We start from the raw sequence: 27,148 nt of genomic DNA, 5'->3' as shown, positions 1-27,148 counted from the left end.
CCGGTTTGAAGTTCCTGCAGTTTTCACTGTAAAACCGAGTTGGAGCTAGTACCTCCCCATATATATGTATGGATTGGAGTTTGCAACTGAAGAGAAACTTTGTGTTCCCAACAAGCTAGGTGAAGGACGGCTTCCACACACACTTATCTCTCAGAACTGAGCATGTGGAGAGACGTTCGTTCATTTAGCACAAATGGAACGGGTTGCAGGAGGAACTTGTACTATGGTTTCTCGGTCTGTTTCCTAGTGCCGGTTTGAAGTTCCTGCAGTTTTCAATGTAAAACCGAGTTGGAGCTTGTACCTCCCCATATATATGTATGGAGTGGAGTTTGCAACTGAAGAGAAACTTTGTGTTCCCAACAAGCTAGGTGAAGGAAGGCTTCACACACACTTTTCTCTCAGAACTGAGCATGTGGAGAGACGTTCATTCATTTAGCACAAATGGAACGGGTTGCAGGATAAACTTTTACTCTGGTTTCTCGGTCTGTTTCCTAGTGCCGGTTTGAAGTTCCTGCAGTTTTCACTGTAAAACCGAGTTGGAGCTAGTACCTCCCCATATATATGTATGGAGTGGAGTTTGCAACTGAAGAGAAACTTTGTGTTCCCAACAAGCTAGGTGAAGGACGGCTTTCACACAACTTATCTCTCAGAACTGAGCATGTCGAGAGACGTTCGTTCATCTAGCACAAAGGGAACGGGTTGCAGGAGAAACTTTTACTCTGGTTTCTCAGTCTGTTTCCTAGTGCCGGTTTGAAGTTCCTGCAGTTTTCACAGTAAAACCGTGTTGGAGCTAGAACCTCCCCATATATATGTATGGAGAGGAGTTTGCAACTGAAGAGAAACTTTGTTTTCCCAACAATCTAGGTGAAGTACGGCTTACACACACAATTAACTTTCAGAACTGAGCATGTGGAGAGACGTTCGTTCATCTAGCACAAAGGGAACGGGTTGCAGGAGAAACTTTTACTCTAGTTTCTCGGTCTGTTTCCTAGTGCCGGTTTGAAGTTCCTGCAGTTTTCACTGTAAAACCGAGTTGGAGCTAGTACCCCCCCATATATATGTATGGAGTGGAGTTTGCAACTGAAGAGAAACTTTGTGTTCCCAACAAGCTAGGTGAAGGACGGCTTTCACACACACATATCTCTCAGAACTGAGCATGCCGAGAGACGTTCGTTCATCTAGCAAAAAGGGAACGGGTTGCAGGAGAAACTTTTACTCTGGTTTCTCAGTCTGTTTCCTAGTGCCGGTTTGAAGTTCCTGCAGTTTTCACAGTAAAACCGTGTTGGAGCTAGTTCCTCCCCATATATATGTATGGAGAGTAGTTTGCAACTGAAGAGAAACTTTGTTTTCCCAACAATCTAGGTGAAGTACGGCTTACACACACAATTATCTTTCAGAACTGAGCATGTGGAGAGACGTTCGTTCATCTAGCAAAAAGGGAACGGGTTGCAGGAGAAACTTTTACTCTAGTTTCTCGGTCTGTTTCCTAGTGCCGGTTTGAATTTCCTGCATTTTTCACTGTAAAATAGAGTTGGAGCTAGTACCTCCCCATATATATGTATGGAGTGGAGTTTGCAAATGAAGAGAAACTTTGTGTTCCCAACAAGCTAGGTGAAGGGCGGCTTTCACACACACTTATCTCTCAGAACTGAGCATGTGGAGAGACGTTCGTTCATCTAGCACAAAGGGAACGGGTTGCAGGAGAAACTTTTACTCTGGTTTCTCAGTCTGTTTCCTAGTGCCGGTTTGAAGTTCCTGCAGATTTCACTGTAAAACCGAGTTGGAGCTTGTACCTCCCCATATATATGTATGGAGTGGAGTTTGCAAATGAAGAGAAACTTTGTGTTCCCAACAAGCTAGCTGAAAGACGGCTTTCACACACACTTATCCCTCAGAACTGAGCACGTGGAGAGACGTTCGTTCATCTAGCACAAATGGAACGGGTTGCAGGAGTAACTTTTACTCTGGTTTCTCGGTCTGTTTCCTAGTGCCGGTTTGAAGTTCCTGCAGTTTTCACTGTAAAACCGAGTTGGAGCTAGTACCTCCCCATATATATGTATGGATTGGAGTTTGCAACTGAAGAGAAACTTTTTTGTTCCCAACAAGCTAGGTGAAGGACGGCTTCCACACACATTATCTCTCAGAACTGAGCATGCCGAGAGACGTTCGTTCATCTAGCAAAAAGGGAACGGGTTGCAGGAGAAACTTTTACTCTGGTTTCTCTGTCTGTTTCCTAGTGCTGGTTTGAAGTTCCTGCAGTTTTCACTGTAAAACCGAGTTGGAGCTAGTACCCCCCCATATATATGTATGGAGTGGAGTTTGCAACTGAAAAGAAACTTAGTGTTCCCAACAAGCTAGGTGAAGGACGGCTTTCACACACACATATCTCTCAGAACTGAGCATGCCGAGAGACGTTCGTTCATCTAGCAAAAAGGGAACGGGTTGCAGGAGAAACTTTTACTCTGGTTTCTCAGTCTGTTTCCTAGTGCCGGTTTGAAGTTCCTGCAGTTTTCACAGTAAAACCGTGTTGGAGCTAGTTCCTCCCCATATATATGTATGGAGAGGAGTTTGCAACTGAAGAGAAACTTTGTTTTCCCAACAATCTAGGTGAAGTACGGCTTACACACACAATTATCTTTCAGAACTGAGCATGTGGAGAGACGTTCGTTCATCTAGCAAAAAGGGAACGGGTTGCAGGAGAAACTTTTACTCTAGTTTCTCGGTCTGTTTCCTAGTGCCGGTTTGAATTTCCTGCATTTTTCACTGTAAAACAGAGTTGGAGCTAGTACCTCCCCATATATATGTATGGAGTGGAGTTTGCAACTGAAGAGAAAGTTTGTGTTCCCACCAAGCTAGGTGAAGTACGGCTTTCACACACACTTATCTCTCAGAACTGAGCATGTGGAGAGACGTTCGTTCATCTAGCACAAATTGAACCGGTTGCAGGAGAAACTTTTACTCTGGTTTCTCAGTCTGTTTCCTAGTGCCGGTTTGAAGTTCCTGCAGTTTTCACTGTAAAACCGAGTTGGAGCTAGTACCTGCCCATATATATGTATGGAGTGGAGTTTGCAACTGAAGAGAAACTTTGTGTTCCCAACAAGCTAGGTGAAGGACGGCTTTCACAGAAAATTATCTCTCAGAACTGAGCATGTGGAGAGACGTTCGTTCATCTAGCACAAAGGGAACGGGTTGCAGGAGGAACTTTTACTCTGTTTTCTCAGTCTGTTTCCTAGTGCCAGTTTGAAGTTCCTGCAGTTTTCACTGTAAAACCGAGTTGGAGCTTGTACTTCCCCATATATATGTACGGAGTGGAGTTTGCAACTGAAGAGAAACTTTGTGTTCCCAACAAGCTAGGTGAAGTGCGGCTTTCACACACACTTATCTCTCAGAACTGAGCATTTGGAGAGACGTTCGTTCATCTAGCACAAAGGGAACGGGTTGCAGGAGAAACTTTTACTCTGGTTTCTCAGTCTGTTTCCTAGTGCCGGTTTGAAGTTCCTGCAGTTTTCACTGTAAAACCGAGTTGGAGCTTGTACCTCCCCATATATATGTATGGAGTGGAGTTTGCAAATGAAGAGAAACTTTGTGTTCCCAACAAGCTAGCTGAAGGACGGCTTTCACACACACTTATCTCTCAGAACTGAGCATGTGGAGAGACGTTCGTTCATCTAGCAAAATGGGAAAGGGTTGCAGGAGAAACTTTTACTCTGGTTTCTCGGTCTGTTTCCTAGTGCCGGTTTGAAGTTCCTGCAGTTTTCACTGTAAAACCGAGTTGGAGCTTGTACCTCCCCATATGTATGTATGGATTGGAGTTGGCAAGTGAAGAAAACTTTGTGTTCCCAACAAGATAGGTGAAGGGCGGCTTCCACACACACTTATCTCTCAGAACTGAGCATGTGGAGAGACGTTCGTTCATCTAGCACAAATGGAACGGGTTGCAGGAGTAACTTTTACTCTGGTTTCTCGGTCTGTTTCCTAGTGCCGGTTTGAAGTTCCTGCAGTTTTCACTGTAAAACCGAGTTGGAGCTAGTACCTCCCCATATATATGTATGGATTGGAGTTTGCAACTGAAGAGAAACTTTTTTGTTCCCAACAAGCTAGGTGAACGATGGCTTCCACACACACTTATCTCTCAGAACTGAGCATGTGGAGAGACTTTCGTTCATTTAGCACAAATGGAACGGGTTGCAGGAGAAACTTGTACTCTGGTTTCTCTGTCTGTTTCCTAGTGCCGGTTTGAAGTTCCTGCAGTTTTCACTGTAAAACCGATTTGGAGCTAGTACCTCCCCATATATATGTATGGAGTGGAGTTTGCAACTGAAGAGAAACTTTGTGTTCCCAACAAGCTAGGTGAATGACGGCTTTCACACACACTTTTCTCTCAGAACTGAGCATGTGGAGAGACTTTCGTTCATTTAGCACAAATGGAACGGGTTGCAGGATAAACTTTTACTCTGGTTTCTCGGTCTGTTTCCTAGTGCTGGTTTGAAGTTCCTGCAGTTTTCACTGTAAAACCGAGTTGGAGCTAGTACCTCCCCATATATATGTATGGATTGGAGTTTGCAACTTAAGAGAAACTTTGTGTTCCCAACAAGCTAGGTGAAGGACGGCTTCCACACACACTTATCTCTCAGAACTGAGCATGTGGAGAGACGTTCGTTCATTTAGCACAAATGGAACGGGTTGCAGGAGGAACTTGTACTCTGGTTTCTCTGTCTGTTTCCTAGTGCCGGTTTGAAGTTCCTGCAGTTTTCACTGTAAAACCGAGTTGGAGCTAGTACCTCCCCATATATATGTATGGAGTGGAGTTTGCAACTGAAGAGAAACTTTGTGTTCCCAACAAGCTAGGTGAAGGAAGGCTTCACACACACTTTTCTCTCAGAACTGAGCATGTGGAGAGACGTTCATTCATTTAGCACAAATGGAACGGGTTGCAGGATAAACTTTTACTCTGGTTTCTCGGTCTGTTTCCTAGTGCCGGTTTGAAGTTCCTGCAGTTTTCACTGTAAAACCGAGTTGGAGCTAGTACCTCCCCATATATATGTATGGAGTGGAGTTTGCAACTGAAGAGAAACTTTGTGTTCCCAACAAGCTAGGTGAAGGACGGCTTTCACACAACTTACCTCTCAGAACTGAGCATGTCGAGAGACGTTCGTTCATCTAGCACAAAGGGAACGGGTTGCAGGAGATACTTTTACTCTGGTTTATCAGTCTGTTTCCTAGTGCCGGTTTGAAGTTCCTGCAGTTTTCACAGTAAAACCGTGTTGGAGCTAGTTCCTCCCCATATATATGTATGGAGAGGAGTTTGCAACTGAAGAGAAACTTTGTTTTCCCAACAATCTAGGTGAAGTACGGCTTACACACACAATTATCTTTCAGAACTGAGCATGTGGAGAGACGTTCGTTCATCTAGCAAAAAGGGAACGGGTTGCAGGAGAAACTTTTACTCTAGTTTCTCGGTCTGTTTCCTAGTGCCGGTTTGAATTTCCTGCATTTTTCACTGTAAAACAGAGTTGGAGCTAGTACCTCCCCATACATATGTATGGAGTGGAGTTTGCAACTGAAGAGAAAGTTTGTGTTCCCAACAAGCTAGGTGAAGAACGGCTTTCACACACACTTATCTCTCAGAACTGAGCATGTGGAGAGACGTTCGTTCATCTAGCACAAATTGAACCGGTTGCAGGAGAAATTTTTACTCTGGTTTCTCAGTCTGTTTCCTAGTGCCGGTTTGAAGTTCCTGCAGTTTTCACTGTAAAACCGAGTTGGAGCTAGTACCTGCCCATATATATGTATGGAGTGGAGTTTGCAACTGAAGAGAAACTTTGTGTTCCCAACAAGCTAGGTGAAGGACGGCTTTCACAGAAACTTATCTCTCAGAACTGAGCATGTGGAGAGACGTTCGTTCATCTAGCACAAAGGGAACGGGTTGCAGGAGGAACTTTTACTCTGGTTTCTCAGTCTGTTTCCTAGTGCCAGTTTGAAGTTCCTGCAGTTTTCACTGTAAAACCGAGTTGGAGCTAGTACCTCCCCATATAAATGTATGGAGTGGAGTTTTCAACTGAAGAGAAACTTTGTGTTCCCAACAATCTAGGTGAAGGACGGCTTACACACACACTTATCTCTCAGAACTGAGCATGTGGAGAGACGTTCGTTCATCTAGCACAAATGGAACGGGTTGCAGGAGAAACTTTTACTCTGGTTTCTCAGTGAGTTTCCTAGTGCCGGTTTGAAGTTCCTGCAGTTTTCACTGTAAAACCGCGTTGGAGCTTGTACTTCCCCATATATATGTATGGAGTGGAGTTTGCAACTGAAGAGAAACTTTGTGTTCACAACAAGCTAGCTGAAGGACGGCTTTCACACACACTTATCTCTCAGAACTGAGCATGTGGAGAGACGTTCGTTCATCTAGCAAAATGGAAAAGGGTTGCAGGAGAAACTTTTACTCTGGTTTCTCGGTCTGTTTCCTAGTGCCGGTTTGAAGTTCCTGCAGTTTTCACTGTAAAACCGAGTTGGAGCTAGTACCTCCCCATATAAATGTATGGAGTGGAGTTTTCAACTGAAGAGAAACTTTGTGTTCCCAACAATCTAGGTGAAGGACGGCTTACACACACACTTATCTCTCAGAACTGAGCATGTGGAGAGACGTTCGTTCATCTAGCACAAATGGAACGGGTTGCAGGAGAAACTTTTACTCTGGTTTCTCAGTGAGTTTCCTAGTGCCGGTTTGAAGTTCCTGCAGTTTTCACTGTAAAACCGCGTTGGAGCTTGTACTTCCCCATATATATGTACGGAGTGGAGTTTGCAACTGAAGAGAAACTTTGTGTTCACAACAAGCTAGCTGAAGGACGGCTTTCACACACACTTATCTCTCAGAACTGAGCATGTGGAGAGACGTTCGTTCATCTAGCAAAATGGAAAAGGGTTGCAGGAGAAACTTTTACTCTGGTTTCTCGGTCTGTTTCCTAGTGCCGGTTTGAAGTTCCTGCAGTTTTCACTGTAAAACCGAGTTGGAGCTTGTACCTCCCCATATGTATGTATGGAGTGGAGTTGGCAAGTGAAGAAAAACTTTGTGTTCCCAACAAGATATGTGAAGGGCGGCTTCCACACACACTTATCTCTCAGAACTGAGCATGTGGAGAGACGTTCGTTCATCTAGCACAAATGGAACGGGTTGCAGAAGAAACTTTTACTCTGGTTTCTCGGTCTGTTTCCTAGTGCTGGTTTGAAGTTCCTGCAGTTTTCACTGTAAAACCGAGTTGGAGCTAGTACCTCCCCATATATATGTATGGATTGGAGTTTGCAACTGAAGAGAAACTTTTTTGTTCCCAACAAGCTAGGTGAAGGACGGCTTCCACACACACTTATCTCTCAGAACTGAGCATGTGGAGAGACTTTCGTTCATTTAGCACAAATGGAACGGGTTGCAGGTGAAACTTGTACTCTGGTTTCTCGGTCTGTTTCCTAGTGCCGGATTGAAGTTCCTGCATTTTTCACTGTAAAACCGAGTTGGAGCTAGTACCTCCCCATATATATGTATGGATTGGAGTTTGCAACTGAAGAGAAACTTTGTGTTCCCAACAAGCTAGGTGAAGGACGGCTTCCACACACACTTCTCTCTCAGAACTGAGCATGTGGAGAGACGTTCGTTCATCTAGCACAATGGGAACGAGTTGCAGGAGGAACTTGTACTCTGGATTCTCGGTCTGTTTCCTAGTGCCGGTTTGAAGTTCCTGCAGTTTTCACTGTAAAACCGAGTTGGAGCTAGTACCTCCCCATATGTATGTATGGAGTGGAGTTTGCAACTGAATAGAAACTTTGTGTTCCCAACAAGCTAGGTGAAGTAAGGCTTCACACACACATTTCTCTCAGAACTGAGCATGTGGAGAGACGTTCATTCATTTAGCACAAATGGAACGGGTTGCAGGATAAACTTTTACTCTGGTTTCTCAGTCTGTTTCCTAGTGCCGGTTTGAAGTTCCTGCAGTTTTCACTGTAAACCCGAGTTGGAGCTAGTACCTCCCCATATATATGTATGGAGTGGAGTTTGCAACTGAAGAGAAACTTTGTGTTCCCAACAAGCTAGGTGAAGGACGGCTTTCACACAACTTATCTCTCAGAACTGAGCATGTCGAGAGACGTTCGTTCATCTAGCACAAAGGGAACGGGTTGCAGGAGAAACTTTTACTCTGGTTTCTCAGTCTGTTTCCTAGTGCCGGTTTGAAGTTCCTGCAGTTTTCACAGTAAAACCGTGTTGCAGCTAGTACCTTCCCATATATATGTATGGAGAGGAGTTTGCAACTGAAGAGAAACTTTGTTTTCCCAACAATCTAGGTGAAGTACGTCTTACACACACAATTAACTTTCAGAACTGAGCATGTGGAGAGACGTTCGTTCATCTAGCACAAAGGGAACGGGTTGCAGGAGAAACTTTTACTCTAGTTTCTCGGTCTGTTTCCTAGTGCCGGTTTGAAGTTCCTGCATTTTTCAATGTAAAACAGAGTTGGAGCTAGTAACTCCCCATATATATGTATGGAGTGGAGTTTGCAACTGAAGAGAAACTTTGTGTTCCCAACAAGCTAGGTGAAGAACGGCTTTCACACACACTTATCTCTCAGAACTGAACATGTGGAGAGACGTTCGTTCATCTAGCACAAATTGAACCGGTTGCAGCGGAAACTTTTACTCTGGTTTCTCAGTCTGTTTCCTAGTGCCAGTTTGAAGTTCCTGCAATTTTCACTGTAAAACCGAGTTGGAGCTAGTACCTGCCCATATATATGTATGGAGTGGAGTTTGCAACTGAAGAGAAACTTTGTGTTCCCAACAAGCTAGGTGAAGGACGGCTTTCACAGAAACTTATCTCTCAGAACTGAGCATGTGGAGAGATGTTCGTTCATCTAGCACAAAGGGAACGGGTTGCAGGAGGAACTTTTACTCTGGTTTCTCAGTCTGTTTCCTAGTGCCATTTTGAAGTTCCTGCAGTTTTCACTGTAAAACAGAGTTGGAGCTAGTACCTCCCCATATAAATGTATGGAGTGGAGTTTGCAACTGAAGAGAAACTTTGTGTTCCCAACAATCTAGGTGAAGGACTTCTTACACACACACTTATCTCTCAGAACTGAGCATGTGGAGAGACGTTCGTTCATCTAGCACAAATGGAACGGGTTGCAGGAGAAACTTTTACTCTGGTTTCTCAGTGTGTTTCCTAGTGCCGGTTTGAAGTTCCTGCAGTTTTAGCTGTAAAACAGTGTTGGAGCTTGTACTTCCCCATAAATATGTACGGAGTGGAGTTTGCAACTGAAGAGAAACTTTGTGTTCCCAACAAGCTAGGTGAAGGGCGGCTTTCACACACACTTATCTCTCAGAACTGAGCATGTGGAGAGACGTTCGTTCATCTAGCACAAAGGGAACGGGTTGCAGGAGAAACTTTTACTCTGGTTTCTCAGTCTGTTTCCTAGTGCCGGTTTAAAGTTCCTGCAGTTTTCACTGTAAAACCGAGTTGGAGCTTGTACCTCCCCATATATATGTATGGAGTGGAGTTTGCAACTGCAGAGAAACTTTGTGTTCCCAACAAGCTAGCTGAATGACGGCTTTCACACACACTTATCTCTCAGAACTGAGCATGTGGAGAGACGTTCGTTCATCTAGCACAAATGGAACGGGTTGCAGGAGAAACTTTTACTCTGGTTTCTCAGTGTGTTTCCTAGTGCCGGTTTGAAGTTCCTGCAGTTTTAGCTGTAAAACAGTGTTGGAGCTTGTACTTCCCCATATATATGTACGGAGTGGAGTTTGCAACTGAAGAGAAACTTTGTGTTCCCAACAAGCTAGGTGAAGGGCGGCTTTCACACACACTTATCTCTCAGAAATGAGCATGTGGACAGACGTTCGTTCATCTAGCACAAAGGGAATGGGTTGCAGGAGAAACTTTTACTCTGGTTTCTTAGTCTGTTTCCTAGTGCCGGTTTGAAGTTCCTGCAGTTTTCACTGTAAAACCGAGTTGGAGCTTGTACCTCCCCATATATATGTATGGAGTAGAGTTTGCAACTGAAGAGAAACTTTGTGTTCCCAACAAGCTAGGTTAAGGACGGCTTTCACACACACTTATCTCTCAGAACTGAGCATGTGGAGAGACGTTCGTTCATCTAGCACAAATTGAACCGGTTGCAGGAGAAACTTTTACTCTGGTTTCTCAGTCTGTTTCCTAGTGCCGGTTTGAAGTTCCTGCAGTTTTCACTGTAAAACCGTGTTGGAGCTAGTGCCTCCACATATATATGTATGGAGTGGGGTTTGCAAGTGAAGAGATACTTTGTGTTCCCAACAAGCTAGGTGAAGGACGGCTTTCACACACACTTATCTCTCAGAACTGAGCATGTGGAGAGACGTTCGTTCATCTAGCACAAATGGAACGGGTTGCAGGAGAAACTTTTACTCTGGTTTCTCGGTCTTTTTCCTAGTGCCGGTTTGAAGTTCCTGCAATTTTCACTGTAAAACCGAGTTGGAGCTAGTACTTCCCCATATATATGTATGGAGTGGAGTTTGCAACTGTAGAGAAACTTTGTGTTCCCAACAAGCTAGGTGAAGGACGGCTTTCAAACACACTTATCTCGCAGAACTGAGCATGTGGAGGGACGTTCGTTCATCTAGCACAAATGGAACGGGTTGCAGTAGAAACTTTTACTCTGGTTTCTCAGTCTGTTTCCTAGTGCCGGTTTGAAGTTCCTGCAGTTTTCACTATAAAACCGAGTTGGAGCTAGTACCTCCCCATATATATGTATGGAGTGGAGTTTGCAACTGAAGAGAAACTTTGTGTTCCCTACAAGCTAGCTGAAGGACGGCTTTCACACACACTTATCTCTCAGAACTGAGCATGTGGAGAGACGTTCTTTCATCTAGCACAAAGGGAACGGGTTGCAGGGGAAACTTTTACTCTGGTTTCTCAGTCTGTTTCCTAGTGCCGGTTTGAAGTTCCTGCAGTTTTCACTGTAAAACAGAGTTGGAGCTAGTACCTCCCCATATATATGTATGGATTGGAGTTTGCAACTGAAGAGAAACTTTGTGTTCCCAACAAGCTAGGTGAAGGACGGCTTACACACACACTTATCTCTCTGAACTGAGCATGTGGAGAGACGTTCGTTCATCTAGCACAAATGGAACGGGTTGCAGGAGAAAATTTTACTCTGGTTTCTCAGTGTGTTTCCTAGTGCCGGTTTGAAGTTCCTGCAGTTTTCACTGTAAAACCGAGTTGGAGCTTGTACTTCCCCATATATATGTACGGAGTGGAGTTTGCAACTGAAGAGAAACTTTGTGTTCCCATCAAGCTAGGTGAAGGGCGGCTTTCACACACACTTATCTCTCAGAAATGAGCATGTGGAGAGACGTTCGTTCATCTAGCACAAAGGGAACGGTTTGCAGGAGAAACTTTTACTCTGGTTTCTCAGTCTGTTTCCTAGTGCCGGTTTGAAGTTCCTGCAGTTTTCACTGTAAAACCGAGATGGAGCTTGTACCTCCCCATATATATGTATGGAGTGGAGTTTGCAACTGAAGAGAAACTTTGTGTTCCCAACAAGCTAGGTGAAGGACGGCTTTCACACACACTTATCTCTCAGAACTGAGCATGTGGAGAGACGTTCGTTCATCTAGCACAATGGGAAAGGGTTGCAGGAGAAACTTTTACTCTGGTTTCTCGGTCTGTTTCCTAGTGCCAGTTTGAAGTTCCTGCAGTTTTCAGTGTAAAACCGAGTTGGAGCTTGTACCTCCCCATATGTATGTATGGAGTGGAGTTGGCAAGTGAAGAAAAACTTTGTGTTCCGAACAAGATAGGTGAAAGGCGGCTTCCACACACACTTATCTCTCAGAACTGAGCATGTGGAGAGACGTTCGTTCATCTAGCACAAATGGAACGGGTTGCAGGAGAAACTATTACTCTGGTTTCTCGGTCTGTTTCCTAGTGCCGGTTTGAAATTCCTGCAGTTTTCACTGTAAAACCGAGTTGGAGCTAGTACCTCCCCATATATATGTATGGATTGGAGTTTGCAACTGAAGAGAAACTTTGTGTTCCCAACAAGCTAGTTGAAGGACGGCTTCCACACACACTTAACTCTCAGAACTGAGCATGTGGAGAGACGTTCGTTCATTTAGCACAAATGGAACGGGTTGCCGGATAAACTATTACTCTGGTCTCTCGTTCTGTTTCCTAGTGCCGGTTTGAAGTTCCTGCAGTTTTCACTGTAAAACCGAGTTGGAGCTAGTACCTCCCCATATATATGTATGGATTGGAGTTTGCAAATGAACAGAAACTTTGTGTTCCCAAAAGCTAGGTGAAGGACGGCTTCCACACACTCTTATCTCTCAGAACTGAGCATGTGGAGAGACGTTCGTTCATTTAGCACAAATGGAACGGGTTGCAGGAGAAACTTTTACTCTGGTTTCTCGGTCTGTTTCCTAGTGCCGGTTTGAAATTCCTGCAGTTTTCACTGTAAAACCGAGTTGGAGCTAGTACCTCCCCATATATATGTATGGAGTGGAGTTTGCAACTGAAGAGAAACTTTGTGTTCCCAACAAGCTAGGTGAAGGAAGGCTTCCACACACAATTTTCTCTCAGAACTGAGCATGTGGAGAGACGTTCGTTCATTTAGCACAAATGGAACGGTTTGCAGGATAAACTTTTACTCTGGTTCCTCGGTCTGTTTCCTTGTGCCGGTTTGAAGTTCCTGCAGTTTTCACTGTAAAACCGAGTTGGAGCTAGTACCTCCCCATATATATGTATGGAGTGGAGTTTGCAACTGAAGAGAAACTTTGTGTTCCCAACAAGCTAGGTGAAGGACGGCTTTCACACACACTTATCTCTCAGAACTGAGCATGACGAGAGACGTTCGTTCATCTAGCACAAAGGGAACGGGTTGCAGGAGAAACTTTTACTCTGGTTTCTCAGACTGTTTCCTAGTGCCGGTTTGAAGTTCCTGCAGTTTTCACAGTAAAACCGTGTTGGAGCTAGTACCTCCCCTTATATATGTATGGAGAGGAGTTTGCAACTGAAGAGAAACTTTGTTTTCCCAACAATCTAGGTGAAGTACGGCTTACACACACAATTATCTTTCAGAACTGAGCATGTGGAGAGACGTTCGTTCATCTAGCACAAAGGGAACGGGTTGCAGGAGAAACTTTTACTCTAGTTTCTCGGTCTGTTTCCTAGTGCCGGTTTGAAGTTCCTGCATTTTTCACTGTAAAACCGAGTTGGAGCTTGTACTTCCCCATATATATGTACGGAGTGGAGTTTGCAACTGAAGAGAAACTTTGTGTTCCCAACAAGCTAGGTGAAGGACTTCTTACACACACACTTATCTCTCAGAACTGAGCATGTGGAGAGACGTTCGTTCATCTAGCACAAATGGAACGGGTTGCAGGAGAAACTTTTACTCTGGTTTCTCAGTGTGTTTCCTAGTGCCGATTTGAAGTTCCTGCAATTTTCACTGTAAAACCGAGTTGGAGCTTGTACTTCCCCATATATATGTACGGAGTGGAGTTTGCAACTGAAGAGAAACTTTGTGTTCCCAACAAGCTAGGTGAAGGGCGGCTTTCACACACAATTATCTCTCAGAACTGAGCATGTGGAGAGACGTTCGTTCATCTAGCACAAAGGGAACGGGTTGCAGGAGAAACTTTTACTCTGGTTTCTCAGTCTGTTTCCTAGTGCCGGTTTGAAGTTCCTGCAGTTTTCACTGTAAAACCGAGTTGGAGCTTGTACCTCCCCATATATATGTATGGAGTGGAGTTTGCAACTGAAGAGAAACTTTGTGTTCCCAACAAGCTAGCTGAAGGACGGCTTTCACACACACTTATCTCTCAGAACTGAGCATGTGGAGAGACGTTCGTTCATCTAGCACAATGGGAAAGGGTTGCAGGAGAAACTTTTACTCTGGTTTCTCGGTCTGTTTCCTAGTGCCGGTTTGAAGTTCCTGCAGTTTTCACTGTAAAACCGAGTTGGAGCTTGTACCTCCCCATATGTACGTATGGAGTGGAGTTGGCATGTGAAGAAAAACTTTGTGTTCCCAACAAGATAGGTGAAGTGCGGCTTTCACACACTCTTATCACTCAGAACTGAGCATGTGGAGAGACGTTCGTTCATCTAGCACAAATGGAACGGGTTGCAGGAGAAACTTTTACTCTGGTTTCTCGGTCTGTTTCCTAGTACCGGTTTGAAGTTCCTGCAGTTTTCACTGTAAAACCGAGTTGGAGCTAGTACCTCCCCATATACATATGGATTGGAGTTTGCAACTGAAGAGAAACTTTGTGTTCCCAACAAGCTAGTTGAAGGACGGCTTCCACACACACTTATCTCTCAGAACTGAGCATGTGGAGAGACGTTCGTTCATTTAGCACAAATGGAACGGGTTGCAGGAGAAACTTGTACTCTGGTTTCTCGGTCTGTTTCCTAGTGCCGTATAGAAGTTCCTGCAGTTTTCACTGTAAAACCGAGTTGGAGCTAGTACCTCCCCATATATATGTATGAAGTGGAGTTTGCAACTGAAGAGAAACTTTGTTTTCCCAACAAGCTAGGTGAAGGACGGCTTCCACACACATTATCTCTCAGAACTGAGCATGCCGAGAGACGTTCGTTCATCTAGCAAAAAGGGAACGGGTTGCAGGAGAAACTTTTACTCTGGTTTCTCTGTCTGTTTCCTAGTGCTGGTTTGAAGTTCCTGCAGTTTTCACTGTAAAACCGAGTTGGAGCTAGTACCCCCCCATATATATGTATGGATTGGAGTTTGCAACTGAAGAGAAACTTTGTGTTCCCAAAAAGCTAGGTGAAGGACGGCTTTCACACACACATATCTCTCAGAACTGAGCATGCCGAGAGACGTTCGTTCATCTAGCAAAAAGGGAACGGGTTGCAGGAGAAACTTTTACTCTGGTTTCTCAGTCTGTTTCCTAGTGCCGGTTTGAAGTTCCTGCATTTTTCACAGTAAAACCGTGTTGGAGCTAGTTCCTCCCCATATATATGTATGGAGAGGAGTTTGCAACTGAAGAGAAACTTTGTTTTCCCAACAATCTAGGTGAAGTACGGCTTACACACACAATTATCTTTCAGAACTGAGCATGTGGAGAGACGTTCGTTCATCTAGCACAAAGGGAACGGGTTGCAGGAGAAACTTTTACTCTGGTTTCTCAGTCTGTTTCCTAGTGCCGGTTTGAAGTTCCTGCAGTTTTCACTGTAAAACCGAGTTGGAGCTTGTACCACCCCATATATATGTATGGAGTGGAGTTTGCAAATGAAGAGAAACTTTGTGTTCCCAACAAGCTAGCTGAAGGACGGCTTTCACACACACTTATCTCTCAGAACTGAGCATGTGGAGAGACGTTCGTTCATCTAGCAAAATGGGAAAGGGTTGCAGGAGAAACTTTTACTCTGGTTTCTCGGTCTGTTTCCTAGTGCCGGTTTGAAGTTCCTGCAGTTTTCACTGTAAAACCGAGTTGGAGCTTGTACCTCCCCATATGTATGTATGGAGTGGAGTTGGCAAGTGAAGAAAAACTTTGTGTTCCCAACAAGATAGGTGAAGGGCGGCTTCCACACACACTTATCTCTCAGAACTGAGCATGTGGAGAGACGTTCGTTCATCTAGCACAAATGGAACGGGTTGCAGGGGTAACTTTTACTCTGGTTTCTCGGTCTGTTTCCTAGTGCCGGTTTGAAGTTCCTGCAGTTTTCACTGTAAAACCGAGTTGGAGCTAGTACCTCCCCATATATATGTATGGATTGGAGTTTGCAACTGAAGAGAAACTTTTTTGTTCCCAACAAGCTAGGTGAAGGACGGCTTCCACACACACTTATCTCTCAGAACTGAGCATGTGGAGAGACTTTCGTTCATTTAGCACAAATGGAACGGGTTGCAGGAGAAACTTGTACTCTGGTTTCTCTGTCTGTTTCCTAGTGCCGGTTTGAATTTCCTGCAGTTTTCACTGTAAAACCGATTTGGAGCTAGTACCTCCCCATATATATGTATGGAGTGGAGTTTGCAACTGAAGAGAAACTTTGTGTTCCCAACAAGCTAGGTGAATGACGGCTTTCACACACACTTTTCTCTCAGAACTGAGCATGTGGAGAGACTTTCGTTCATTTAGCACAAATGGAACGGGTTGCAGGATAAACTTTTACTCTGGTTTCTCGGTCTGTTTCCTAGTGCCGGTTTGAAGTTCCTGCAGTTTTCACTGTAAAACCGAGTTGGAGCTAGTACCTCCCCATATATATGTATGGATTGGAGTTTGCAACTGAAGAGAAACTTTGTGTTCCCAACAAGAAAGGTGAAGGACGGCTTCCACACACACTTATCTCTCAGAACTGAGCATGTGGAGAGACGTTCGTTCATTTAGCACAAATGGAAAGGGTTGCAGGAGGAACTTGTACTCTGGTTTCTCGGTCTGTTTCCTAGTGCCGGTTTGAAGTTCCTGCAGTTTTCACTGTAAAACCGAGTTGGAGCTAGTACCTTCCCATATATATGTATGGAGTGGAGTTTGCAACTGAAGAGAAACTTTGTGTTCCCAACAAGCTAGGTGAAGGAAGGCTTCACACACACTTTTCTCTCAGAACTGAGCATGTGGAGAGACGTTCATTCATTTAGCACAAATGGAACGGGTTGCAGGATAAACTTTTACTCTGGTTTCTCGGTCTGTTTCCTAGTGCCGGTTTGAAGTTCCTGCAGTTTTCACTGTAAAACCGAGTTGGAGCTAGTACCTCCCCATATATATGTATGGAATGGAGTTTGCAACTGAAGAGAAACTTTGTGTTCCCAACAAGCTAGGTGAAGGACGGCTTTCACACAACTTATCTCTCAGAACTGAGCATGTCGAGAGACGTTTGTTCATCTAGCACAATTGGAACGGGTTGCAGGAGAAACTTTTACTCTGGTTTCTCAGTCTGTTTCCTAGTGCCGGTTTGAAGTTCCTGCAGTTTTCACAGTAAAACCGTGTTGGAGCTAGAACCTCCCCATATATATGTATGGAGAGGAGTTTGCAACTGAAGAGAAACTTTGTTTTCCCAACAATCTAGGTGAAGTACGGCTTACACACACAATTAACTTTCAGAACTGAGCATGTGGAGAGACGTTCGTTCATCTAGCACAAAGGGAACGGGTTGCAGGAGAAACTTTTACTCTAGTTTCTCGGTCTGTTTCCTAGTGCCGGTTTGAAGTTCCTGCAGTTTTCACTGTAAAACCGAGTTGGAGCTAGTACCCCCCCATATATATGTATGGAGTGGAGTTTGTAACTGAAGAGAAACTTTGTGTTCCCAACAAGCTAGGTGAAGGACGGCTTTCACACACACATATCTCTCAGAACTGAGCATGCCGAGAGACGTTCGTTCATCTAGCAAAAAGGGAACGGTTTGCAGGAGAAACTTTTACTCTGGTTTCTCAGTCTGTTTCCTAGTGCCGGTTTGAAGTTCCTGCAGTTTTCACAGTAAAACCGTGTAGGAGCTAGTTCCTCCCCATATATATGTATGGAGAGGAGTTTGCAACTGAAGAGAAACTTTGTTTTCCCAACAATCTAGGTGAAGTACGGCTTACACACACAATTATCTTTCAGAACTGAGCATGTGGAGAGACGTTCGTTCATCTAGCAAAAAGGGAACGGGTTGCAGGAGAAACTTTTACTCTAGTTTCTCGGTCTGTTTCCTGGTGCCGGTTTGAATTTCCTGCATTTTTCACTGTAAAACAGAGTTGGAGCTAGTACCTCCCCATATATATGTATGGAGTGGAGTTTGCAACTGAAGAGAAAGTTTGTGTTCCCAACAAGCTAGGTGAAGAACGGCTTTCACACACAATTATCCCTCAGAACTGAGCATGTGGAGAGACGTTCGTTCATCTAGCACAAATGGAACCGGTTGCAGGAGAAATTTTTACTCTGGTTTCTCAGTCTGTTTCCTAGTGCCGGTTTGAAGTTCCTGCAGTTTTCACTGTAAAACCGAGTTGGAGCTAGTACCTGCCCATATATATGTATGGAGTGGAGTTTGCAACTGAAGAGAAACTTTGTGTTCCCAACAAGCTAGGTGAAGGACGGCTTTCACAGAAACTTATCTCTCAGAACTGAGCATGTGGAGAGACGTTCGTTCATCTAGCACAAAGGGAACGGGTTGCAGGAGGAACTTTTACTCTGGTTTCACAGTCTGTTTCCTAGTGCCAGTTTGAAGTTCCTGCAGTTTTCACTGTAAAACCGAGTTGGAGCTAGTACCTCCCCATATAAATGTATGGAGTGGAGTTTGCAACTGAAGAGAAACTTTGTGTTCCCAACAATCTAGGTGAAGGACGGCTTACACACACACTTATCTCTCAGAACTGAGCATGTGGAGAGACGTTCGTTCATCTAGCACAAATGGAACGGGTTGCAGGAGAAACTTTTACTCTGGTTTCTCAGTGAGTTTCCTAGTGCCGGTTTGAAGTTCCTGCAGTTTTCACTGTAAAACCGAGTTGGAGCTTGTACTTCCACATATATATGTACGGAGTGGAGTTTGCAACTGAAGAGAAACTTTGTGTTCCCAACAAGCTAGGTGAAGGGCGGCTTTCACACACACTTATCTCTCAGAACTGAGCATGTGGAGAGACGTTCGTTCATCTAGCACAAATGGAACGGGTAGCAGGAGAAACTTTTACTCTGGTTTCTCGGTCTGTTTCCTAGTGCTGGTTTGAAGTTCCTGCAGTTTTCACTGTAAAACCGAGTTGGAGCTAGTACCTCCCCATATATATGTATGGATTGGTGTTTGAAACTGAAGAGAAACTTTTTTGTTCCCAACAAGCTAGGTGAAGGACGGCTTCCACACACACTTATCTCTCAGAACTGAGCATGTGGAGAGACTTTCGTTCATTTAGCACAAATGGAACGGGTTGCAGGTGAAACTTGTACTCTGGTTTCTCGGTCTGTTTCCTAGTGCCGGTTGGAAGTTCCTGCAGTTTTCACTGTAAAACCGATTTGGAGCTAGTACCTCCCCATATATATGTATGGAGTGGAGTTTGCAACTGAAGAGAAACTTTGTGTTCCCAACAAGCTAGGTGAAGGACGGCTTTCACACACACTTTTCTCTCAGAACTGAGCATGTGGAGAGACGTTCGTTCATTTAGCACAAATGGAACAGGTTGCAGGATAAACTTTTACTCTGGTTTCTCGGTCTGTTTCCTAGTGCCGGATTGAAGTTCCTGCATTTTTCACTGTAAAACCGAGTTGGAGCTAGTACCTCCCCATATATATGTATGGATTGGAGTTTGCAACTGAAGAGAAACTTTGTGTTCCCAACAAGCTAGGTGAAGGACAGCTTTCACACAACTTTTCTCTCACAACTGAGCATGTCGAGAGACGTTCGTTCATCTAGCACAAAGGGAACGGGTTGCAGGAGAAACTTTTACTCTGGTTTCTCAGTCTGTTTCCTAGTGCCGGTTTGAAGTTCCTGCAGTTTTCACAGTAAAACCGTGTTGGAGCTAGTACTTTCCCATATATATGTATGGAGAGGAGTTTGCAACTGAAGAGAAACTTTGTTTTCCCAACAATCTAGGTGAAGTACGTCTTACACACACAATTAAATTTCACAACTGAGCATGTGGAGAGACGTTCGTTCATCTAGCACAAAGGGAACGGGTTGCAGGAGAAACTTTTAATCTACTTTCTCGGTCTGTTTCCTAGTGCCGGTTTGAAGTTCCTGCATTTTTCACTGTAAAACCGAGTTGGAGCTAGTACCTGCCCATATATATGTATGGAGTGGAGTTTGCAACTGAAGAGAAACTTTGTGTTCCCAACAAGCTAGGTGAAGGACGGCTTTCACAGAAACTTATCTCTCAGAACTGAGCATGTGGAGAGATGTTCGTTCATCTAGCACAAAGGGAACGGGTTGCAGGAGGAACTTTTACTCTGGTTTATCAGTCTGTTTCCTAGTGCCATTTTGAAGTTCCTGCAGTTTTCACTGTAAAACAGAGTTGGAGCTAGTACCTCCCCATATAAATGTATGGAGTGGAGTTTGCAACTGAAGAGAAACTTTGTGTTCCCAACAATCTAGGTGAAGGACTTCTTACACACACACTTATCTCTCAGAACTGAGCATGTGGAGAGACGTTCGTTCATCTAGCACAAATGGAACGGGTTGCAGGAGAAACTTTTACTCTGGTTTCTCAGTGTATTTCCTAGTGCCGGTTTGAAGTTCCTGCAGTTTTCACTATAAAACCGAGTTGGAGCTAGTACCTCCCCATATATATGTATGGAGTGGAGTTTGCAACTGAAGAGAAACTTTGTGTTCCCTACAAGCTAGCTGAAGGACGGCTTTCACACACACTTATCTCTCAGAACTGAGCATGTGGAGAGACTGTCGTTCATCTAGCACAAAGGGAATGGGTTGCAGGGAAACTTTACTCTGGTTTCTAAGTCTTTTTCCTAGTGCCGGTTTGAAGTTCCTTCAGTTTTCACTATAAAACCGAGTTGGAGCTAGTACCTCCCCATATATATGTATGGAGTGGAGTTTGCAACTGAAGAGAAACTTTGAGTTCCCAACAAGCTAGCTTAAGGACGGCTTCACACAGACTTATCTCTCAGAACTGAGCATGTGGAGAAACGTTCGTTCATCTAACACAAACTAACGGGTTGCAGGAGAAACTTTTACTCTGGTTTCTCGGTCTGTTTCCTAGAGCTGGTTTGAAGTTCCTGCAGTTTTCCCTGTAAAACCGAGTTGGATCTAGTACCTCCCCATATATATGTATGGAGTGGAGATTGCAACTGAAGAGAAACTTTGTGTTCCCAACAAGCTAGTTGAAGGACGGCTTTCACACACACTTATCTCTGAGAACTGAGCATATGGAGAGACGTTCTTTCATCTACCACAAAGGGAACGGGTTGCAGGGGAAACTTTTACTCTGGTTTCTCAGTCTGTTTCCTAGTGCCGGTTTGAAGTTCCTGCAGTTTTCACTGTAAAACAGAGTTGGAGCTAGTACCTCCCCATATATATGTATGGATTGGAGTTTGCAACTGAAGAGAAACTTTGTGTTCCCAACAAGCTAGGTGAAGGACGGCTTACACACACACTTATCTCTCTGAACTGAGCATGTGGAGAGACGTTCGTTCATCTAGCACAAATGGAACGGGTTGCAGGAGAAAATTTTACTCTGGTTTCTCAGTGTGTCTCCTAGTGCCGGTTTGAAGTTCCTGCAGTTTTCACTGTAATACCGAGTTGGAGCTTGTACTTCCCCATATATATGTACGGAGTGGAGTTTGCAACTGAAGAGAAACTTTGTATTCCCATCAAGCTAGGTGAAGGGCGGCTTTCACACACACTTATCTCTCAGAAATGAGCATGTGGAGAGACGTTCGTTCATCTAGCACAAAGGGAAAGGTTTGCAGGAGAAACTTTTACTCTGGTTTCTCAGTCTGTTTCCTAGTGCCGGTTTGAATTTCCTGCAGTTTTCACTGTAAAACCGAGATGGAGCTTGTACCTCCCCATATATATGTATGGAGTGGAGTTTGCAACTGAAGAGAAACTTTGTGTTCCCAACAAGCTAGGTGAAGGACGGCTTTCACACACACTTATCTCTCAGAACTGAGCATGTGGAGAGACGTTCGTTCATCTAGCACAATGGGAAAGGGTTGCAGGAGAAACTTTTACTCTGGTTTCTCGGTCTGTTTCCTAGTGCCAGTTTGAAGTTCCTGCAGTTTTCAGTGTAAAACCGAGTTGGAGCTTGTACCTCCCCATATGTATGTATGGAGTGGAGTTGGCAAGTGAAGAAAAACTTTGTGTTCCCAACAAGATAGGTGAAGGGCGGCTTCCACACACACTTATCTCTCAGAACTGAGCATGTGGAGAGACGTTCGTTCATCTAGCACAAATGGAACGGGTTGCAGGAGAAACTATTACTCTGGTTTCTCGGTCTGTTTCCTAGTGCCGGTTTGAAGTTCCTGCAGTTTTCACTGTAAAACCGAGTTGGAGCTAGTACCTCCCCATATATATGTATGGATTGGAGTTTGCAACTGAAGAGAAACTTTGTGTTCCCAACAAGCTAGTTGAAGGACGGCTTCCACACACACTTAACTCTCAGAACTGAGCATGTGGAGAGACGTTCGTTCATTTAGCACAAATGGAACGGGTTGCAGGAGAAACTTGTACTCTGGTTTCTCGGTCTGTTTCCTAGTGCCGGTTTGAAGTTCCTGCAGTTTTCACTGTAAACCGAGTTGGAGCTAGTACCTCCCCATATATATGTATGGAGTGGAGTTTGCAACAGAAGAGAAACTTTGTGTTCCCAACAAGCTAGGTGAAGGACGGCTTTCACACACACTTTTCTCTCAGAACTGAGCATGTGGAGAGACGTTCGTTCATTTAGCACAAATAGAACGGGTTGCCGGATAAACTTTTACTCTGGACTCTCGTTCTGTTTCCTAGTGCCGGTTTGAAGTTCCTGCAGTTTTCACTGTAAAACCGAGTTGGAGCTAGTACCTCCCCATATATATGTATGGATTGGAGTTTGCAAATTAAGAGAAACTTTGTGTTCCCAAAAGCTAGGTGAAGGACGGCTTCCACACACACTTATCTCTCAGAACTGAGCATGTGGAGAGACGTTCGTTCATTTAGCACAAATAGAACGGGTTGCAGGAGAAACTTTTACTCTGGTTTCTCGGTCTGTTTCCTAGTGCCGGTTTGAAATTCCTGCAGTTTTCACTGTAAAACCGAGTTGGAGCTAGTACCTCCCCATATATATGTATGGAGTGGAGTTTGCAACTGAAGAGAAACTTTGTGTTCCCAACAAGCTAGGTGAAGGAAGGCTTCCACACACAATTTTCTCTCAGAACTGAGCATGTGGAGAGACGTTCGTTCATTTAGCACTAATGGAACGGTTTGCAGGATAAACTTTTACTCTGGTTCCTCGGTCTGTTTCCTTGTGCCGGTTTGAAGTTCCTGCAGTTTTCACTGTAAAACCGAGTTGGAGCTAGTACCTCTCCATATATATGTATGGAGTGGAGTTTGCAACTGAAGAGAAACTTTGTGTTCCCAACAAGCTAGGTGAAGGACGGCTTTCACACACACTTATCTCTCAGAACTGAGCATGACGAGAGACGTTCGTTCATCTAGCACAAAGGGAACGGGTTGCAGGAGAAACTTTTACTCTGGTTTCTCAGACTGTTTCCTAGTGCCGGTTTGAAGTTCCTGCAGTTTTCACAGTAAAACCGTGTTGGAGCTAGTACCTCCCCTTATATATGTATGGAGAGGAGTTTGCAACTGAAGAGAAACTTTGTTTTCCCAACAATCTAGGTGAAGTACGGCTTACACACACAATTATCTTTCAGAACTGAGCATGTGGAGAGACGTTCGTTCATCTAGCACAAAGGGAACGGGTTGCAGGAGAAACTTTTACTCTAGTTTCTCGGTCTGTTTCCTAGTGCCGGTTTGAAGTTCCTGCATTTTTCACTGTAAAACCGAGTTGGAGCTTGTACTTCCCCATATATATGTAAGGAGTGGAGTTTGCAACTGAAGAGAAACTTTGTGTTCCCAACAAGCTAGGTGAAGGACTTCTTACACACACACTTATCTCTCAGAACAGAGCATGTGGAGAGACGTTCGTTCATCTAGCACAAATGGAACGGGTTGCAGGAGAAACTATTACTCTGGTTTCTCAGTGTGTTTCCTAGTGCCGATTTGAAGTTCCTGCAATTTTCACTGTAAAACCGAGTTGGAGCTTGTACTTCCCCATATATATGTACGGAGTGGAGTTTGCAGCTGAAGAGAAACTTTGTGTTCCCAACAAGCTAGGTGAAGGGCGGCTTTCACACACACTTATCTCTCAGAACTGAGCATGTGGAGAGACGTTCGTTCATCTAGCACAAAGGGAACGGGTTGCAGGAGAAACTTTTACTCTGGTTTCTCAGTCTGTTTCCTAGTGCCGGTTTGAAGTTCCTGCAGTTTTCACTGTAAAACCGAGTTGGAGCTTGTACCTCCCCATATATATGTATGGAGTGGAGTTTGCAACTGAAGAGAAACTTTGTGTTCCCAACAAGCTAGCTGAAGGACGGCTTTCACACACACTTATCTCTCAGAACTGAGCATGTGGAGAGACGTTCGTTCATCTAGCACAATGGGAAAGGGTTGCAGGAGAAACTTTTACTCTGGTTTCTCGGTCTGTTTCCTAGTGCCGGTTTGAAGTTCCTGCAGTTTTCACTGTAAAACCGAGTTGGAGCTTGTACCTCCCCATATGTACGTATGGAGTGGAGTTGGCATGTGAAGAAAAACTTTGTGTTCCCAACAAGATAGGTGAAGTGCGGCTTTCACACACACTTATCACTCAGAACTGAGCATGTGGAGAGACGTTCGTTCATCTAGCACAAATGGAACGGGTTGCAGGAGAAACTTTTACTCTGGTTTCTCGGTCTGTTTCCTAGTGCCGGTTTGAAGTTCCTGCAGTTTTCACTGTAAAACCGAGTTGGAGCTAGTACCTCCCCTTATATATATGGATTGGAGTTTGCAACTGAAGAGAAACTTTGTGTTCCCAACAAGCTAGTTGAAGGACGGCTTCCACAAACACTTATCTCTCAGAACTGAGCATGTGGAGAGACGTTCGTTCATTTAGCACAAATGGAACGGGTTGCAGGAGAAACTTTTACTCTGGTTTCTCGGTCTGTTTCCTAGTGCCGGATTGAAGTTCCTGCAGTTTTCACTGTAAAACCGAGTTGGAGCTAGTACCTCCCCATATATATGTATGAAGTGGAGTTGGCAACTGAAGAGAAACTTTGTTTTCCCAACAAGCTAGGTGAAGGACGGCTTTCACACACACTTATCTCTCAGAACTGAGCATGTGGAGAGACGTTCGTTCATCTAGCACAAAGGGAACGGGTTGCGGGGGAAACTTTTACTCTGGTTTCTCAGTCTGTTTCCTAGTGCCGGTTTGAAGTTCCTGCAGTTTTCACTGTAAAACCGAGTTGGATCTAGTACCTACCCATATATATGAATGGAGTGGAGTTTGCAACTGAAGAGAAGCTTTGTGTTCCCAACAAGCTAGGTGAAGGACGGCTTTCACACACACTTATCTCTCAGAACTGAGCATGTGGAGAGACGTTCGTTCATCTAGCACGAAGGAACGTGTTGCAGGAGAAACTTTTACTCTGGTTTCTCAGTCTGTTTCCTAGTGCCGTTGTGAAGTTCCTGCAGTTTTCACTGTAAAACCGAGTTGGAGCTAGTACCTCCCCATATATATGTATGGAGTGGAGTTTGCAACTGAAGAGAAATTTTGTGTTCCCAACAAGCTAGGTGAAGGACTTCTTACACACACACTTATCTCTCAGAACTGAGCATGTGGAGAGACGTTCGTTCATCTAGCACAAATTGAACGGGTTGCAGGAGAAACTTTTACTCTGCATTCTCAGTCTGTTTCCTAATGCCGTTTATAAGTTCCTGCAGTTTTCACTGTAAAACCGAGTTGGAGCTAGTACCTCCCCATATATATGTATGGAGTGGAGTTTGCAACTGAAGAGAAACTTTGTGTTCCCAACAAGCTAGGTGAAGGACGGCTTTCACACACACTTATCTCTCAGAACTGAGCATGTGGAGAGACGTTCGTTCATCTAGCACAAAGGGAAAGGGTTGCAGGAGAAACTTTTACTCTGTTTTCTCAGTCTGTTTCCTAGTGCCGGTTTGAAGTTCCTGCAGTTTTCACTGTAAAACAGAGTTGGAGCTAGTATCCCCACATATATATGTATGGAGTGCAGTTTGCAACTGAAGAGAAACTTTGTGTTCCCAACAAGCTAGGTGAAGGACGCCTTTCACACACACTTATCTCTCAAAACTGAGCATGTGGAGAGAAGTTCGTTCACCTAGCCCAAAGGGAACGGGTTGCAGTAGAAACTTTTACTCTGGTTTCTCAGTCTGTTTCCTAGTGCCGGTTTGAAGTTCCTGCATTTTTCACTGTAAAACAGATTTGGAGCTAGAACCTCCCCATATATATGTATGGAGTGGAGTTTGCAACTGAAGAGAAACTTTGTTTTCCCAACAAGCTAGGTGAAGAACAGCTTTCACACATACATATCTCTCAGAACTGAGCATGTGGAGAGACGTTCGTTCATCTAGCACAAATTGAACCGGTTGCATGAGAAACTTTTACTCTGGTTTCTCAGTCTGTTTCCTAGTGCCGGTTTGAATTTCCTGCAGTTTTCACTGTAAAACCGAGTTGGAGCTAGTACCTGCCCATATATATGTATGGAGTGGAGTTTGCAACTGAAGAGAAACTTTGTGTTCCCAAGAAGCTAGGTGAAGGACGGCTTTCACAGAAACTTATCTCTCAGAACTGAGCATGTGGAGAGACCTTCGTTCATCTAGCACAAAGGGAACGGGTTGCAGGAGGAACTTTTACTCTGGTTTCTCAGTCTGTTTCCTAGTGCCAGTTTGAAGTTCCTGCAGTTTTCACTGTAAAACCGAGTTGGAGCTAGTACCTCCCCATATAAATATATGGAGTGGAGTTTGCAACTGAAGAGAAACTTTGTGTTCCCAACAATCTAGGTGAAGGAATTCTTACACACACACTTATCTCTCAGAATTGAGCATGTGGAGAGACGTTCGTTCATCTAGCACAAATGGAACGGGTTGCAGTAGAAACTTTTACTCTGGGTTCTCAGTGTGTTTCCTAGTGCCGGTTTGAAGTTCCTGCAATTTTCACTGTAAAACCGAGTTGGAGCTTGTACTTCCCCATATATATGTATGGAGTGGAGTTTGCAACTGAAGAGAAACTTTGTGTTCCCAACAAGCTAGGTGAAGGGCGGCTTTCACACACACTTATCTCTCAGAACTGAGCATGTGGAGAGACTTTCGTTCATCTAGCACAAAGGGAACGGGTTGCAGGAGAAACTTTTACTCTGGTTTCTCAGTCTGTTTCCTAGTGCCGGTTTGAAGTTCCTGCAGTTTTCACTGTAAAACCGAGTTGGAGCTTGTACCTCCCCATATATATGTATGGAGTGGAGTTTGCAACTGAAGAGAAACTTTGTGTTCCCAACAAGCTAGGTGAAGGACGGCTTTCACACACACTTATCTCTCAGAACTGAGCATGTGGAGAGACGTTCGTTCATCTAGCACAAAGGGAAAGGGTTGCAGGAGAAACTTTTACTCTGTTTTCTCAGTCTGTTTCCTAGTGCCGGTTTGAAGTTCCTGCAGTTTTCA

The sequence above is a fragment of the Camelus bactrianus genome, chromosome 31, assembly GCF_048773025.1.
Source record: "Camelus bactrianus isolate YW-2024 breed Bactrian camel chromosome 31, ASM4877302v1, whole genome shotgun sequence".
NCBI classification, from domain to species: Eukaryota; Metazoa; Chordata; class Mammalia; order Artiodactyla; family Camelidae; genus Camelus; species Camelus bactrianus.
This window is presented reverse-complemented; position numbering follows the sequence as displayed.